The 14529-nt window shown below is 43.6% G+C and overlaps 21 non-coding genes across 21 annotated transcripts; 14 read left to right on the top strand and 7 right to left on the bottom strand.

Moving 5' to 3' along the window:
- The first annotated feature begins 55 nt into the window (after positions 1-55).
- On the top strand, positions 56-127 carry TRNAA-AGC (transfer RNA alanine (anticodon AGC)). The gene has a single exon. It is a non-coding gene; the product is annotated as a tRNA-Ala (tRNA).
- A 786-nt stretch (positions 128-913) lies between these two features.
- On the top strand, positions 914-999 carry TRNAY-GUA (transfer RNA tyrosine (anticodon GUA)). The gene is given in 2 exon segments: positions 914-950; positions 964-999. It is a non-coding gene; the product is annotated as a tRNA-Tyr (tRNA).
- A 445-nt stretch (positions 1000-1444) lies between these two features.
- On the bottom strand, positions 1445-1517 carry TRNAM-CAU (transfer RNA methionine (anticodon CAU)). Its single transcript has one exon. It is a non-coding gene; the product is annotated as a tRNA-Met (tRNA).
- A 674-nt stretch (positions 1518-2191) lies between these two features.
- Positions 2192-2263, top strand: TRNAA-AGC (transfer RNA alanine (anticodon AGC)). Its single transcript has one exon. It is a non-coding gene; the product is annotated as a tRNA-Ala (tRNA).
- Positions 2264-3049: 786 nt separating this feature from the next.
- Positions 3050-3135, top strand: TRNAY-GUA (transfer RNA tyrosine (anticodon GUA)). The gene is given in 2 exon segments: positions 3050-3086; positions 3100-3135. It is a non-coding gene; the product is annotated as a tRNA-Tyr (tRNA).
- A 445-nt stretch (positions 3136-3580) lies between these two features.
- On the bottom strand, positions 3581-3653 carry TRNAM-CAU (transfer RNA methionine (anticodon CAU)). Its single transcript has one exon. It is a non-coding gene; the product is annotated as a tRNA-Met (tRNA).
- Positions 3654-4327: 674 nt separating this feature from the next.
- Positions 4328-4399, top strand: TRNAA-AGC (transfer RNA alanine (anticodon AGC)). Its single transcript has one exon. It is a non-coding gene; the product is annotated as a tRNA-Ala (tRNA).
- A 786-nt stretch (positions 4400-5185) lies between these two features.
- Positions 5186-5271, top strand: TRNAY-GUA (transfer RNA tyrosine (anticodon GUA)). Its single transcript is given in 2 exon segments — positions 5186-5222; positions 5236-5271. It is a non-coding gene; the product is annotated as a tRNA-Tyr (tRNA).
- Positions 5272-5716: 445 nt separating this feature from the next.
- Positions 5717-5789, bottom strand: TRNAM-CAU (transfer RNA methionine (anticodon CAU)). The gene has a single exon. It is a non-coding gene; the product is annotated as a tRNA-Met (tRNA).
- Positions 5790-6463: 674 nt separating this feature from the next.
- TRNAA-AGC (transfer RNA alanine (anticodon AGC)) lies at positions 6464-6535 on the top strand. The gene has a single exon. It is a non-coding gene; the product is annotated as a tRNA-Ala (tRNA).
- Positions 6536-7321: 786 nt separating this feature from the next.
- Positions 7322-7407, top strand: TRNAY-GUA (transfer RNA tyrosine (anticodon GUA)). Its single transcript is given in 2 exon segments — positions 7322-7358; positions 7372-7407. It is a non-coding gene; the product is annotated as a tRNA-Tyr (tRNA).
- Positions 7408-7852: 445 nt separating this feature from the next.
- Positions 7853-7925, bottom strand: TRNAM-CAU (transfer RNA methionine (anticodon CAU)). Its single transcript has one exon. It is a non-coding gene; the product is annotated as a tRNA-Met (tRNA).
- A 674-nt stretch (positions 7926-8599) lies between these two features.
- TRNAA-AGC (transfer RNA alanine (anticodon AGC)) lies at positions 8600-8671 on the top strand. The gene has a single exon. It is a non-coding gene; the product is annotated as a tRNA-Ala (tRNA).
- A 786-nt stretch (positions 8672-9457) lies between these two features.
- On the top strand, positions 9458-9543 carry TRNAY-GUA (transfer RNA tyrosine (anticodon GUA)). Its single transcript is given in 2 exon segments — positions 9458-9494; positions 9508-9543. It is a non-coding gene; the product is annotated as a tRNA-Tyr (tRNA).
- Positions 9544-9988: 445 nt separating this feature from the next.
- On the bottom strand, positions 9989-10061 carry TRNAM-CAU (transfer RNA methionine (anticodon CAU)). The gene has a single exon. It is a non-coding gene; the product is annotated as a tRNA-Met (tRNA).
- Positions 10062-10735: 674 nt separating this feature from the next.
- Positions 10736-10807, top strand: TRNAA-AGC (transfer RNA alanine (anticodon AGC)). The gene has a single exon. It is a non-coding gene; the product is annotated as a tRNA-Ala (tRNA).
- A 786-nt stretch (positions 10808-11593) lies between these two features.
- Positions 11594-11679, top strand: TRNAY-GUA (transfer RNA tyrosine (anticodon GUA)). Its single transcript is given in 2 exon segments — positions 11594-11630; positions 11644-11679. It is a non-coding gene; the product is annotated as a tRNA-Tyr (tRNA).
- A 445-nt stretch (positions 11680-12124) lies between these two features.
- TRNAM-CAU (transfer RNA methionine (anticodon CAU)) lies at positions 12125-12197 on the bottom strand. The gene has a single exon. It is a non-coding gene; the product is annotated as a tRNA-Met (tRNA).
- A 674-nt stretch (positions 12198-12871) lies between these two features.
- Positions 12872-12943, top strand: TRNAA-AGC (transfer RNA alanine (anticodon AGC)). Its single transcript has one exon. It is a non-coding gene; the product is annotated as a tRNA-Ala (tRNA).
- A 786-nt stretch (positions 12944-13729) lies between these two features.
- Positions 13730-13815, top strand: TRNAY-GUA (transfer RNA tyrosine (anticodon GUA)). Its single transcript is given in 2 exon segments — positions 13730-13766; positions 13780-13815. It is a non-coding gene; the product is annotated as a tRNA-Tyr (tRNA).
- Positions 13816-14260: 445 nt separating this feature from the next.
- Positions 14261-14333, bottom strand: TRNAM-CAU (transfer RNA methionine (anticodon CAU)). The gene has a single exon. It is a non-coding gene; the product is annotated as a tRNA-Met (tRNA).
- Between the last annotated feature and the right edge of the window lie 196 nt (positions 14334-14529).

The raw sequence follows: 14529 nt of genomic DNA, 5'->3' as shown, positions 1-14529 counted from the left end.
TTCAATAGAATTCCAGGTTTCCATGCGTGGAGCAAGGTCTCCCTCTACAGGATGTGGGGATGTAGCTCAGTGGTAGAGCGCATGCTTAGCATGTATGAGGCCCCGGGTTCAATCCCCGGCATCTCCAGCTTTTCGCCATGCTAATCTTGCCTTTTGACAGATAGCTAGGCTGGCATCATGAGTAAGGAAGTGAGATGTCATGCAGCTGGTGCCAGAACCCCACTTTCTTCGCCTTGCAAAACCTTTTGAAATGGGGCTATCTCATTTCCCGTGTTTATAGAAAAAAATAATCTTGCTTCCATAAGAAACCAAAGTGGTGATTTATCTTGGCATTCTTAGTATAGAAAACGGGCACAGCTGTCTTGGTCATTTATTTGAATTCTTCCTCTAAACCAGAGACTCTTACCAGAAGGTTTAAGAAAAACAGAATGTTTTCTTCATCCTAATCCCTTCTGAATGGTCCATTAATCTACTGGTTTTGCTTTTCCAGTTCCTTTCACAGAAGCATTAAAAATGCATGTTCTTCATGCTCCGTACGGAGTAATGACTCTCCTAACTTTCTGTCCTTTCCTTCATGTTCCCATGCTGTCATCCTTTTGCCAGAAATGCTTCCAAAGGGCTGTGGATTCCTCGGCCCCATGCCCTTTCAGGAAAACTCCTTTCTGTAGGATTTCTAATTCTAGGTCCCCTGCTTTCCTTCACGCCAGCACAGCACATTCAGGTAGGTAAGCAGTCCCCCTTTATGGTGATAAGATGTAGCTGAGAATGCACTCTAGGAAGTGGCAATTTGTAGAGCAAGCTGCAGGTCATATTCATGATTTTCAAGATTAGACTGCAGTACTCCCACCCCACTCCCGCCGCAACCATTATTGAAAGAAAGATGAATGCAGCATGGAAAGCTGTACTGCCTAATCCTCCGATAGCTCAGTTGGGAGAGCGGAGGACTGTAGTGGAGAAACAGAAATCCTTAGGTCGCTGGTTCAAATCCGGCTCGGAGGAGTTTCCCCTTTTTTGTTTTCCATAGCTGCTTTCTCTCTTGTTAAAACATTATGTGCCCCTCTGATTGAGAAACATTTCCCTAGCTCCAAATAAATGCTAGGACAGAAGGGTAGACTTCTTCTGCTTTCCAATGAAATTGACCACATAGTCATTTCTGAGGGATGTTGGAAGAGAAATAAACAAGGACCTGCAGATCAGAATTCATTCCAAAGCCTTGACTAAATATATGAAGGCACTTGGAAGACTTCCAGTTTCATTGTACCAAGGTAGATGTTTCGGCAGCCGAACCAGCTAAAACTCACCTACAATGAGTGGCCATGGATATGAAAGAGGGAATCTACAAAGACACCAACTCCTTAAAACTGAGCAAGATGCAATGTGGAGGAATAGTTTACAGATTTGGAGAAAATCTGAGATGTTTCTCTTGACAAAAGAAACACTGCAATGCCCTCTCTGAGGATCGAACTCAGGACCTTCAGATTATGAGACTGACGCGCTGCCTACTGCGCTAAGAAGGCTGCTTGAAACCGCTAACAAATGCGTCTACACACCATGAAGAGGGAAGGTAGCAAAAATGCTGTTCTCATGTTGGAATATCAATACACTTCGGTTGCCTCGCTGGATTAAAATCGTCTGCAGTTATAATGGTCAGAAGACTGCTCTTTCCCAGTGCTTAAACCCACACCCCATACATTTAGCCATGCAAAAGAAATCAGGGCATACCATTCACCTCTCTAAGAAAGATCGTGCCATTTTTTCCTCCACATAACTGAGAATGAAATGGACTAAAACCCAGAATTAACATGCCGCCCCTAGCCGTAGATGCATCTAGATCTCAACACTGTACATGCTAATGTAACATAGCTGTGTGTCCTGCAAAAAGAGCAGGGGTACCTTAAGTCATCTCACAAGATGTGGAAACAGCACTCAACCATATCCTTCTTTGATGTATCCTGAACCAGTTGCCTTGAATACTCTGGCTTTTTTCGATTGCATCTAGCTGTTGTGTGTGGGGAATTATTCATTCTAGAGTCAACCTTATTCCATAAAAAACGGTGCTAGAAAATCCAGCTGTAAATCATATGGAATTCCACACCTGACGCTTCCCATTCCAGTGTCATATGTGGTGAATGTACATTCAATAGAATTCCAGGTTTCCATGCGTGGAGCAAGGTCTCCCTCTACAGGATGTGGGGATGTAGCTCAGTGGTAGAGCGCATGCTTAGCATGTATGAGGCCCCGGGTTCAATCCCCGGCATCTCCAGCTTTTCGCCATGCTAATCTTGCCTTTTGACAGATAGCTAGGCTGGCATCATGAGTAAGGAAGTGAGATGTCATGCAGCTGGTGCCAGAACCCCACTTTCTTCACCTTGCAAAACCTTTTGAAATGGGGCTATCTCATTTCCCGTGTTTATAGAAAAAAATAATCTTGCTTCCATAAGAAACCAAAGTGGTGATTTATCTTGGCATTCTTAGTATAGAAAACGGGCACAGCTGTCTTGGTCATTTATTTGAATTCTTCCTCTAAACCAGAGACTCTTACCAGAAGGTTTAAGAAAAACAGAATGTTTTCTTCATCCTAATCCCTTCTGAATGGTCCATTAATCTACTGGTTTTGCTTTTCCAGTTCCTTTCACAGAAGCATTAAAAATGCATGTTCTTCATGCTCCGTACGGAGTAATGACTCTCCTAACTTTCTGTCCTTTCCTTCATGTTCCCATGCTGTCATCCTTTTGCCAGAAATGCTTCCAAAGGGCTGTGGATTCCTCGGCCCCATGCCCTTTCAGGAAAACTCCTTTCTGTAGGATTTCTAATTCTAGGTCCCCTGCTTTCCTTCACGCCAGCACAGCACATTCAGGTAGGTAAGCAGTCCCCCTTTATGGTGATAAGATGTAGCTGAGAATGCACTCTAGGAAGTGGCAATTTGTAGAGCAAGCTGCAGGTCATATTCATGATTTTCAAGATTAGACTGCAGTACTCCCACCCCACTCCCGCCGCAACCATTATTGAAAGAAAGATGAATGCAGCATGGAAAGCTGTACTGCCTAATCCTCCGATAGCTCAGTTGGGAGAGCGGAGGACTGTAGTGGAGAAACAGAAATCCTTAGGTCGCTGGTTCAAATCCGGCTCGGAGGAGTTTCCCCTTTTTTGTTTTCCATAGCTGCTTTCTCTCTTGTTAAAACATTATGTGCCCCTCTGATTGAGAAACATTTCCCTAGCTCCAAATAAATGCTAGGACAGAAGGGTAGACTTCTTCTGCTTTCCAATGAAATTGACCACATAGTCATTTCTGAGGGATGTTGGAAGAGAAATAAACAAGGACCTGCAGATCAGAATTCATTCCAAAGCCTTGACTAAATATATGAAGGCACTTGGAAGACTTCCAGTTTCATTGTACCAAGGTAGATGTTTCGGCAGCCGAACCAGCTAAAACTCACCTACAATGAGTGGCCATGGATATGAAAGAGGGAATCTACAAAGACACCAACTCCTTAAAACTGAGCAAGATGCAATGTGGAGGAATAGTTTACAGATTTGGAGAAAATCTGAGATGTTTCTCTTGACAAAAGAAACACTGCAATGCCCTCTCTGAGGATCGAACTCAGGACCTTCAGATTATGAGACTGACGCGCTGCCTACTGCGCTAAGAAGGCTGCTTGAAACCGCTAACAAATGCGTCTACACACCATGAAGAGGGAAGGTAGCAAAAATGCTGTTCTCATGTTGGAATATCAATACACTTCGGTTGCCTCGCTGGATTAAAATCGTCTGCAGTTATAATGGTCAGAAGACTGCTCTTTCCCAGTGCTTAAACCCACACCCCATACATTTAGCCATGCAAAAGAAATCAGGGCATACCATTCACCTCTCTAAGAAAGATCGTGCCATTTTTTCCTCCACATAACTGAGAATGAAATGGACTAAAACCCAGAATTAACATGCCGCCCCTAGCCGTAGATGCATCTAGATCTCAACACTTTACATGCTAATGTAACATAGCTGTGTGTCCTGCAAAAAGAGCAGGGGTACCTTAAGTCATCTCACAAGATGTGGAAACAGCACTCAACCATATCCTTCTTTGATGTATCCTGAACCAGTTGCCTTGAATACTCTGGCTTTTTTCGATTGCATCTAGCTGTTGTGTGTGGGGAATTATTCATTCTAGAGTCAACCTTATTCCATAAAAAACGGTGCTAGAAAATCCAGCTGTAAATCATATGGAATTCCACACCTGACGCTTCCCATTCCAGTGTCATATGTGGTGAATGTACATTCAATAGAATTCCAGGTTTCCATGCGTGGAGCAAGGTCTCCCTCTACAGGATGTGGGGATGTAGCTCAGTGGTAGAGCGCATGCTTAGCATGTATGAGGCCCCGGGTTCAATCCCCGGCATCTCCAGCTTTTCGCCATGCTAATCTTGCCTTTTGACAGATAGCTAGGCTGGCATCATGAGTAAGGAAGTGAGATGTCATGCAGCTGGTGCCAGAACCCCACTTTCTTCGCCTTGCAAAACCTTTTGAAATGGGGCTATCTCATTTCCCGTGTTTATAGAAAAAAATAATCTTGCTTCCATAAGAAACCAAAGTGGTGATTTATCTTGGCATTCTTAGTATAGAAAACGGGCACAGCTGTCTTGGTCATTTATTTGAATTCTTCCTCTAAACCAGAGACTCTTACCAGAAGGTTTAAGAAAAACAGAATGTTTTCTTCATCCTAATCCCTTCTGAATGGTCCATTAATCTACTGGTTTTGCTTTTCCAGTTCCTTTCACAGAAGCATTAAAAATGCATGTTCTTCATGCTCCGTACGGAGTAATGACTCTCCTAACTTTCTGTCCTTTCCTTCATGTTCCCATGCTGTCATCCTTTTGCCAGAAATGCTTCCAAAGGGCTGTGGATTCCTCGGCCCCATGCCCTTTCAGGAAAACTCCTTTCTGTAGGATTTCTAATTCTAGGTCCCCTGCTTTCCTTCACGCCAGCACAGCACATTCAGGTAGGTAAGCAGTCCCCCTTTATGGTGATAAGATGTAGCTGAGAATGCACTCTAGGAAGTGGCAATTTGTAGAGCAAGCTGCAGGTCATATTCATGATTTTCAAGATTAGACTGCAGTACTCCCACCCCACTCCCGCCGCAACCATTATTGAAAGAAAGATGAATGCAGCATGGAAAGCTGTACTGCCTAATCCTCCGATAGCTCAGTTGGGAGAGCGGAGGACTGTAGTGGAGAAACAGAAATCCTTAGGTCGCTGGTTCAAATCCGGCTCGGAGGAGTTTCCCCTTTTTTGTTTTCCATAGCTGCTTTCTCTCTTGTTAAAACATTATGTGCCCCTCTGATTGAGAAACATTTCCCTAGCTCCAAATAAATGCTAGGACAGAAGGGTAGACTTCTTCTGCTTTCCAATGAAATTGACCACATAGTCATTTCTGAGGGATGTTGGAAGAGAAATAAACAAGGACCTGCAGATCAGAATTCATTCCAAAGCCTTGACTAAATATATGAAGGCACTTGGAAGACTTCCAGTTTCATTGTACCAAGGTAGATGTTTCGGCAGCCGAACCAGCTAAAACTCACCTACAATGAGTGGCCATGGATATGAAAGAGGGAATCTACAAAGACACCAACTCCTTAAAACTGAGCAAGATGCAATGTGGAGGAATAGTTTACAGATTTGGAGAAAATCTGAGATGTTTCTCTTGACAAAAGAAACACTGCAATGCCCTCTCTGAGGATCGAACTCAGGACCTTCAGATTATGAGACTGACGCGCTGCCTACTGCGCTAAGAAGGCTGCTTGAAACCGCTAACAAATGCGTCTACACACCATGAAGAGGGAAGGTAGCAAAAATGCTGTTCTCATGTTGGAATATCAATACACTTCGGTTGCCTCGCTGGATTAAAATCGTCTGCAGTTATAATGGTCAGAAGACTGCTCTTTCCCAGTGCTTAAACCCACACCCCATACATTTAGCCATGCAAAAGAAATCAGGGCATACCATTCACCTCTCTAAGAAAGATCGTGCCATTTTTTCCTCCACATAACTGAGAATGAAATGGACTAAAACCCAGAATTAACATGCCGCCCCTAGCCGTAGATGCATCTAGATCTCAACACTTTACATGCTAATGTAACATAGCTGTGTGTCCTGCAAAAAGAGCAGGGGTACCTTAAGTCATCTCACAAGATGTGGAAACAGCACTCAACCATATCCTTCTTTGATGTATCCTGAACCAGTTGCCTTGAATACTCTGGCTTTTTTCGATTGCATCTAGCTGTTGTGTGTGGGGAATTATTCATTCTAGAGTCAACCTTATTCCATAAAAAACGGTGCTAGAAAATCCAGCTGTAAATCATATGGAATTCCACACCTGACGCTTCCCATTCCAGTGTCATATGTGGTGAATGTACATTCAATAGAATTCCAGGTTTCCATGCGTGGAGCAAGGTCTCCCTCTACAGGATGTGGGGATGTAGCTCAGTGGTAGAGCGCATGCTTAGCATGTATGAGGCCCCGGGTTCAATCCCCGGCATCTCCAGCTTTTCGCCATGCTAATCTTGCCTTTTGACAGATAGCTAGGCTGGCATCATGAGTAAGGAAGTGAGATGTCATGCAGCTGGTGCCAGAACCCCACTTTCTTCGCCTTGCAAAACCTTTTGAAATGGGGCTATCTCATTTCCCGTGTTTATAGAAAAAAATAATCTTGCTTCCATAAGAAACCAAAGTGGTGATTTATCTTGGCATTCTTAGTATAGAAAACGGGCACAGCTGTCTTGGTCATTTATTTGAATTCTTCCTCTAAACCAGAGACTCTTACCAGAAGGTTTAAGAAAAACAGAATGTTTTCTTCATCCTAATCCCTTCTGAATGGTCCATTAATCTACTGGTTTTGCTTTTCCAGTTCCTTTCACAGAAGCATTAAAAATGCATGTTCTTCATGCTCCGTACGGAGTAATGACTCTCCTAACTTTCTGTCCTTTCCTTCATGTTCCCATGCTGTCATCCTTTTGCCAGAAATGCTTCCAAAGGGCTGTGGATTCCTCGGCCCCATGCCCTTTCAGGAAAACTCCTTTCTGTAGGATTTCTAATTCTAGGTCCCCTGCTTTCCTTCACGCCAGCACAGCACATTCAGGTAGGTAAGCAGTCCCCCTTTATGGTGATAAGATGTAGCTGAGAATGCACTCTAGGAAGTGGCAATTTGTAGAGCAAGCTGCAGGTCATATTCATGATTTTCAAGATTAGACTGCAGTACTCCCACCCCACTCCCGCCGCAACCATTATTGAAAGAAAGATGAATGCAGCATGGAAAGCTGTACTGCCTAATCCTCCGATAGCTCAGTTGGGAGAGCGGAGGACTGTAGTGGAGAAACAGAAATCCTTAGGTCGCTGGTTCAAATCCGGCTCGGAGGAGTTTCCCCTTTTTTGTTTTCCATAGCTGCTTTCTCTCTTGTTAAAACATTATGTGCCCCTCTGATTGAGAAACATTTCCCTAGCTCCAAATAAATGCTAGGACAGAAGGGTAGACTTCTTCTGCTTTCCAATGAAATTGACCACATAGTCATTTCTGAGGGATGTTGGAAGAGAAATAAACAAGGACCTGCAGATCAGAATTCATTCCAAAGCCTTGACTAAATATATGAAGGCACTTGGAAGACTTCCAGTTTCATTGTACCAAGGTAGATGTTTCGGCAGCCGAACCAGCTAAAACTCACCTACAATGAGTGGCCATGGATATGAAAGAGGGAATCTACAAAGACACCAACTCCTTAAAACTGAGCAAGATGCAATGTGGAGGAATAGTTTACAGATTTGGAGAAAATCTGAGATGTTTCTCTTGACAAAAGAAACACTGCAATGCCCTCTCTGAGGATCGAACTCAGGACCTTCAGATTATGAGACTGACGCGCTGCCTACTGCGCTAAGAAGGCTGCTTGAAACCGCTAACAAATGCGTCTACACACCATGAAGAGGGAAGGTAGCAAAAATGCTGTTCTCATGTTGGAATATCAATACACTTCGGTTGCCTCCCTGGATTAAAATCGTCTGCAGTTATAATGGTCAGAAGACTGCTCTTTCCCAGTGCTTAAACCCACACCCCATACATTTAGCCATGCAAAAGAAATCAGGGCATACCATTCACCTCTCTAAGAAAGATCGTGCCATTTTTTCCTCCACATAACTGAGAATGAAATGGACTAAAACCCAGAATTAACATGCCGCCCCTAGCCGTAGATGCATCTAGATCTCAACACTGTACATGCTAATGTAACATAGCTGTGTGTCCTGCAAAAAGAGCAGGGGTACCTTAAGTCATCTCACAAGATGTGGAAACAGCACTCAACCATATCCTTCTTTGATGTATCCTGAACCAGTTGCCTTGAATACTCTGGCTTTTTTCGATTGCATCTAGCTGTTGTGTGTGGGGAATTATTCATTCTAGAGTCAACCTTATTCCATAAAAAACGGTGCTAGAAAATCCAGCTGTAAATCATATGGAATTCCACACCTGACGCTTCCCATTCCAGTGTCATATGTGGTGAATGTACATTCAATAGAATTCCAGGTTTCCATGCGTGGAGCAAGGTCTCCCTCTACAGGATGTGGGGATGTAGCTCAGTGGTAGAGCGCATGCTTAGCATGTATGAGGCCCCGGGTTCAATCCCCGGCATCTCCAGCTTTTCGCCATGCTAATCTTGCCTTTTGACAGATAGCTAGGCTGGCATCATGAGTAAGGAAGTGAGATGTCATGCAGCTGGTGCCAGAACCCCACTTTCTTCACCTTGCAAAACCTTTTGAAATGGGGCTATCTCATTTCCCGTGTTTATAGAAAAAAATAATCTTGCTTCCATAAGAAACCAAAGTGGTGATTTATCTTGGCATTCTTAGTATAGAAAACGGGCACAGCTGTCTTGGTCATTTATTTGAATTCTTCCTCTAAACCAGAGACTCTTACCAGAAGGTTTAAGAAAAACAGAATGTTTTCTTCATCCTAATCCCTTCTGAATGGTCCATTAATCTACTGGTTTTGCTTTTCCAGTTCCTTTCACAGAAGCATTAAAAATGCATGTTCTTCATGCTCCGTACGGAGTAATGACTCTCCTAACTTTCTGTCCTTTCCTTCATGTTCCCATGCTGTCATCCTTTTGCCAGAAATGCTTCCAAAGGGCTGTGGATTCCTCGGCCCCATGCCCTTTCAGGAAAACTCCTTTCTGTAGGATTTCTAATTCTAGGTCCCCTGCTTTCCTTCACGCCAGCACAGCACATTCAGGTAGGTAAGCAGTCCCCCTTTATGGTGATAAGATGTAGCTGAGAATGCACTCTAGGAAGTGGCAATTTGTAGAGCAAGCTGCAGGTCATATTCATGATTTTCAAGATTAGACTGCAGTACTCCCACCCCACTCCCGCCGCAACCATTATTGAAAGAAAGATGAATGCAGCATGGAAAGCTGTACTGCCTAATCCTCCGATAGCTCAGTTGGGAGAGCGGAGGACTGTAGTGGAGAAACAGAAATCCTTAGGTCGCTGGTTCAAATCCGGCTCGGAGGAGTTTCCCCTTTTTTGTTTTCCATAGCTGCTTTCTCTCTTGTTAAAACATTATGTGCCCCTCTGATTGAGAAACATTTCCCTAGCTCCAAATAAATGCTAGGACAGAAGGGTAGACTTCTTCTGCTTTCCAATGAAATTGACCACATAGTCATTTCTGAGGGATGTTGGAAGAGAAATAAACAAGGACCTGCAGATCAGAATTCATTCCAAAGCCTTGACTAAATATATGAAGGCACTTGGAAGACTTCCAGTTTCATTGTACCAAGGTAGATGTTTCGGCAGCCGAACCAGCTAAAACTCACCTACAATGAGTGGCCATGGATATGAAAGAGGGAATCTACAAAGACACCAACTCCTTAAAACTGAGCAAGATGCAATGTGGAGGAATAGTTTACAGATTTGGAGAAAATCTGAGATGTTTCTCTTGACAAAAGAAACACTGCAATGCCCTCTCTGAGGATCGAACTCAGGACCTTCAGATTATGAGACTGACGCGCTGCCTACTGCGCTAAGAAGGCTGCTTGAAACCGCTAACAAATGCGTCTACACACCATGAAGAGGGAAGGTAGCAAAAATGCTGTTCTCATGTTGGAATATCAATACACTTCGGTTGCCTCGCTGGATTAAAATCGTCTGCAGTTATAATGGTCAGAAGACTGCTCTTTCCCAGTGCTTAAACCCACACCCCATACATTTAGCCATGCAAAAGAAATCAGGGCATACCATTCACCTCTCTAAGAAAGATCGTGCCATTTTTTCCTCCACATAACTGAGAATGAAATGGACTAAAACCCAGAATTAACATGCCGCCCCTAGCCGTAGATGCATCTAGATCTCAACACTTTACATGCTAATGTAACATAGCTGTGTGTCCTGCAAAAAGAGCAGGGGTACCTTAAGTCATCTCACAAGATGTGGAAACAGCACTCAACCATATCCTTCTTTGATGTATCCTGAACCAGTTGCCTTGAATACTCTGGCTTTTTTCGATTGCATCTAGCTGTTGTGTGTGGGGAATTATTCATTCTAGAGTCAACCTTATTCCATAAAAAACGGTGCTAGAAAATCCAGCTGTAAATCATATGGAATTCCACACCTGACGCTTCCCATTCCAGTGTCATATGTGGTGAATGTACATTCAATAGAATTCCAGGTTTCCATGCGTGGAGCAAGGTCTCCCTCTACAGGATGTGGGGATGTAGCTCAGTGGTAGAGCGCATGCTTAGCATGTATGAGGCCCCGGGTTCAATCCCCGGCATCTCCAGCTTTTCGCCATGCTAATCTTGCCTTTTGACAGATAGCTAGGCTGGCATCATGAGTAAGGAAGTGAGATGTCATGCAGCTGGTGCCAGAACCCCACTTTCTTCGCCTTGCAAAACCTTTTGAAATGGGGCTATCTCATTTCCCGTGTTTATAGAAAAAAATAATCTTGCTTCCATAAGAAACCAAAGTGGTGATTTATCTTGGCATTCTTAGTATAGAAAACGGGCACAGCTGTCTTGGTCATTTATTTGAATTCTTCCTCTAAACCAGAGACTCTTACCAGAAGGTTTAAGAAAAACAGAATGTTTTCTTCATCCTAATCCCTTCTGAATGGTCCATTAATCTACTGGTTTTGCTTTTCCAGTTCCTTTCACAGAAGCATTAAAAATGCATGTTCTTCATGCTCCGTACGGAGTAATGACTCTCCTAACTTTCTGTCCTTTCCTTCATGTTCCCATGCTGTCATCCTTTTGCCAGAAATGCTTCCAAAGGGCTGTGGATTCCTCGGCCCCATGCCCTTTCAGGAAAACTCCTTTCTGTAGGATTTCTAATTCTAGGTCCCCTGCTTTCCTTCACGCCAGCACAGCACATTCAGGTAGGTAAGCAGTCCCCCTTTATGGTGATAAGATGTAGCTGAGAATGCACTCTAGGAAGTGGCAATTTGTAGAGCAAGCTGCAGGTCATATTCATGATTTTCAAGATTAGACTGCAGTACTCCCACCCCACTCCCGCCGCAACCATTATTGAAAGAAAGATGAATGCAGCATGGAAAGCTGTACTGCCTAATCCTCCGATAGCTCAGTTGGGAGAGCGGAGGACTGTAGTGGAGAAACAGAAATCCTTAGGTCGCTGGTTCAAATCCGGCTCGGAGGAGTTTCCCCTTTTTTGTTTTCCATAGCTGCTTTCTCTCTTGTTAAAACATTATGTGCCCCTCTGATTGAGAAACATTTCCCTAGCTCCAAATAAATGCTAGGACAGAAGGGTAGACTTCTTCTGCTTTCCAATGAAATTGACCACATAGTCATTTCTGAGGGATGTTGGAAGAGAAATAAACAAGGACCTGCAGATCAGAATTCATTCCAAAGCCTTGACTAAATATATGAAGGCACTTGGAAGACTTCCAGTTTCATTGTACCAAGGTAGATGTTTCGGCAGCCGAACCAGCTAAAACTCACCTACAATGAGTGGCCATGGATATGAAAGAGGGAATCTACAAAGACACCAACTCCTTAAAACTGAGCAAGATGCAATGTGGAGGAATAGTTTACAGATTTGGAGAAAATCTGAGATGTTTCTCTTGACAAAAGAAACACTGCAATGCCCTCTCTGAGGATCGAACTCAGGACCTTCAGATTATGAGACTGACGCGCTGCCTACTGCGCTAAGAAGGCTGCTTGAAACCGCTAACAAATGCGTCTACACACCATGAAGAGGGAAGGTAGCAAAAATGCTGTTCTCATGTTGGAATATCAATACACTTCGGTTGCCTCGCTGGATTAAAATCGTCTGCAGTTATAATGGTCAGAAGACTGCTCTTTCCCAGTGCTTAAACCCACACCCCATACATTTAGCCATGCAAAAGAAATCAGGGCATACCATTCACCTCTCTAAGAAAGATCGTGCCATTTTTTCCTCCACATAACTGAGAATGAAATGGACTAAAACCCAGAATTAACATGCCGCCCCTAGCCGTAGATGCATCTAGATCTCAACACTTTACATGCTAATGTAACATAGCTGTGTGTCCTGCAAAAAGAGCAGGGGTACCTTAAGTCATCTCACAAGATGTGGAAACAGCACTCAACCATATCCTTCTTTGATGTATCCTGAACCAGTTGCCTTGAATACTCTGGCTTTTTTCGATTGCATCTAGCTGTTGTGTGTGGGGAATTATTCATTCTAGAGTCAACCTTATTCCATAAAAAACGGTGCTAGAAAATCCAGCTGTAAATCATATGGAATTCCACACCTGACGCTTCCCATTCCAGTGTCATATGTGGTGAATGTACATTCAATAGAATTCCAGGTTTCCATGCGTGGAGCAAGGTCTCCCTCTACAGGATGTGGGGATGTAGCTCAGTGGTAGAGCGCATGCTTAGCATGTATGAGGCCCCGGGTTCAATCCCCGGCATCTCCAGCTTTTCGCCATGCTAATCTTGCCTTTTGACAGATAGCTAGGCTGGCATCATGAGTAAGGAAGTGAGATGTCATGCAGCTGGTGCCAGAACCCCACTTTCTTCGCCTTGCAAAACCTTTTGAAATGGGGCTATCTCATTTCCCGTGTTTATAGAAAAAAATAATCTTGCTTCCATAAGAAACCAAAGTGGTGATTTATCTTGGCATTCTTAGTATAGAAAACGGGCACAGCTGTCTTGGTCATTTATTTGAATTCTTCCTCTAAACCAGAGACTCTTACCAGAAGGTTTAAGAAAAACAGAATGTTTTCTTCATCCTAATCCCTTCTGAATGGTCCATTAATCTACTGGTTTTGCTTTTCCAGTTCCTTTCACAGAAGCATTAAAAATGCATGTTCTTCATGCTCCGTACGGAGTAATGACTCTCCTAACTTTCTGTCCTTTCCTTCATGTTCCCATGCTGTCATCCTTTTGCCAGAAATGCTTCCAAAGGGCTGTGGATTCCTCGGCCCCATGCCCTTTCAGGAAAACTCCTTTCTGTAGGATTTCTAATTCTAGGTCCCCTGCTTTCCTTCACGCCAGCACAGCACATTCAGGTAGGTAAGCAGTCCCCCTTTATGGTGATAAGATGTAGCTGAGAATGCACTCTAGGAAGTGGCAATTTGTAGAGCAAGCTGCAGGTCATATTCATGATTTTCAAGATTAGACTGCAGTACTCCCACCCCACTCCCGCCGCAACCATTATTGAAAGAAAGATGAATGCAGCATGGAAAGCTGTACTGCCTAATCCTCCGATAGCTCAGTTGGGAGAGCGGAGGACTGTAGTGGAGAAACAGAAATCCTTAGGTCGCTGGTTCAAATCCGGCTCGGAGGAGTTTCCCCTTTTTTGTTTTCCATAGCTGCTTTCTCTCTTGTTAAAACATTATGTGCCCCTCTGATTGAGAAACATTTCCCTAGCTCCAAATAAATGCTAGGACAGAAGGGTAGACTTCTTCTGCTTTCCAATGAAATTTAACACATAGTCATTTCTGAGGGATGTTGGAAGAGAAATAAACAAGGACCTGCAGATCAGAATTCATTCCAAAGCCTTGACTAAATATATGAAGGCACTTGGAAGACTTCCAGTTTCATTGTACCAAGGTAGATGTTTCGGCAGCCGAACCAGCTAAAACTCACCTACAATGAGTGGCCATGGATATGAAAGAGGGAATCTACAAAGACACCAACTCCTTAAAACTGAGCAAGATGCAATGTGGAGGAATAGTTTACAGATTTGGAGAAAATCTGAGATGTTTCTCTTGACAAAAGAAACACTGCAATGCCCTCTCTGAGGATCGAACTCAGGACCTTCAGATTATGAGACTGACGCGCTGCCTACTGCGCTAAGAAGGCTGCTTGAAACCGCTAACAAATGCGTCTACACACCATGAAGAGGGAAGGTAGCAAAAATGCTGTTCTCATGTTGGAATATCAATACACTTCGGTTGCCTCCCTGGATTAAAATCGTCTGCAGTTATAATGGTCAGAAGACTGCTCTTTCCCAGTGCTTAAACCCACACCCCATACATTTAGCCATGCAAAAGAAATC

Source organism: Pleurodeles waltl, unplaced genomic scaffold (genome assembly GCF_031143425.1).
Source record: "Pleurodeles waltl isolate 20211129_DDA unplaced genomic scaffold, aPleWal1.hap1.20221129 scaffold_107, whole genome shotgun sequence".
NCBI lineage: Eukaryota > Metazoa > Chordata > Amphibia > Caudata > Salamandridae > Pleurodeles > Pleurodeles waltl.
This window is presented reverse-complemented; position numbering and strand designations above follow the sequence as displayed.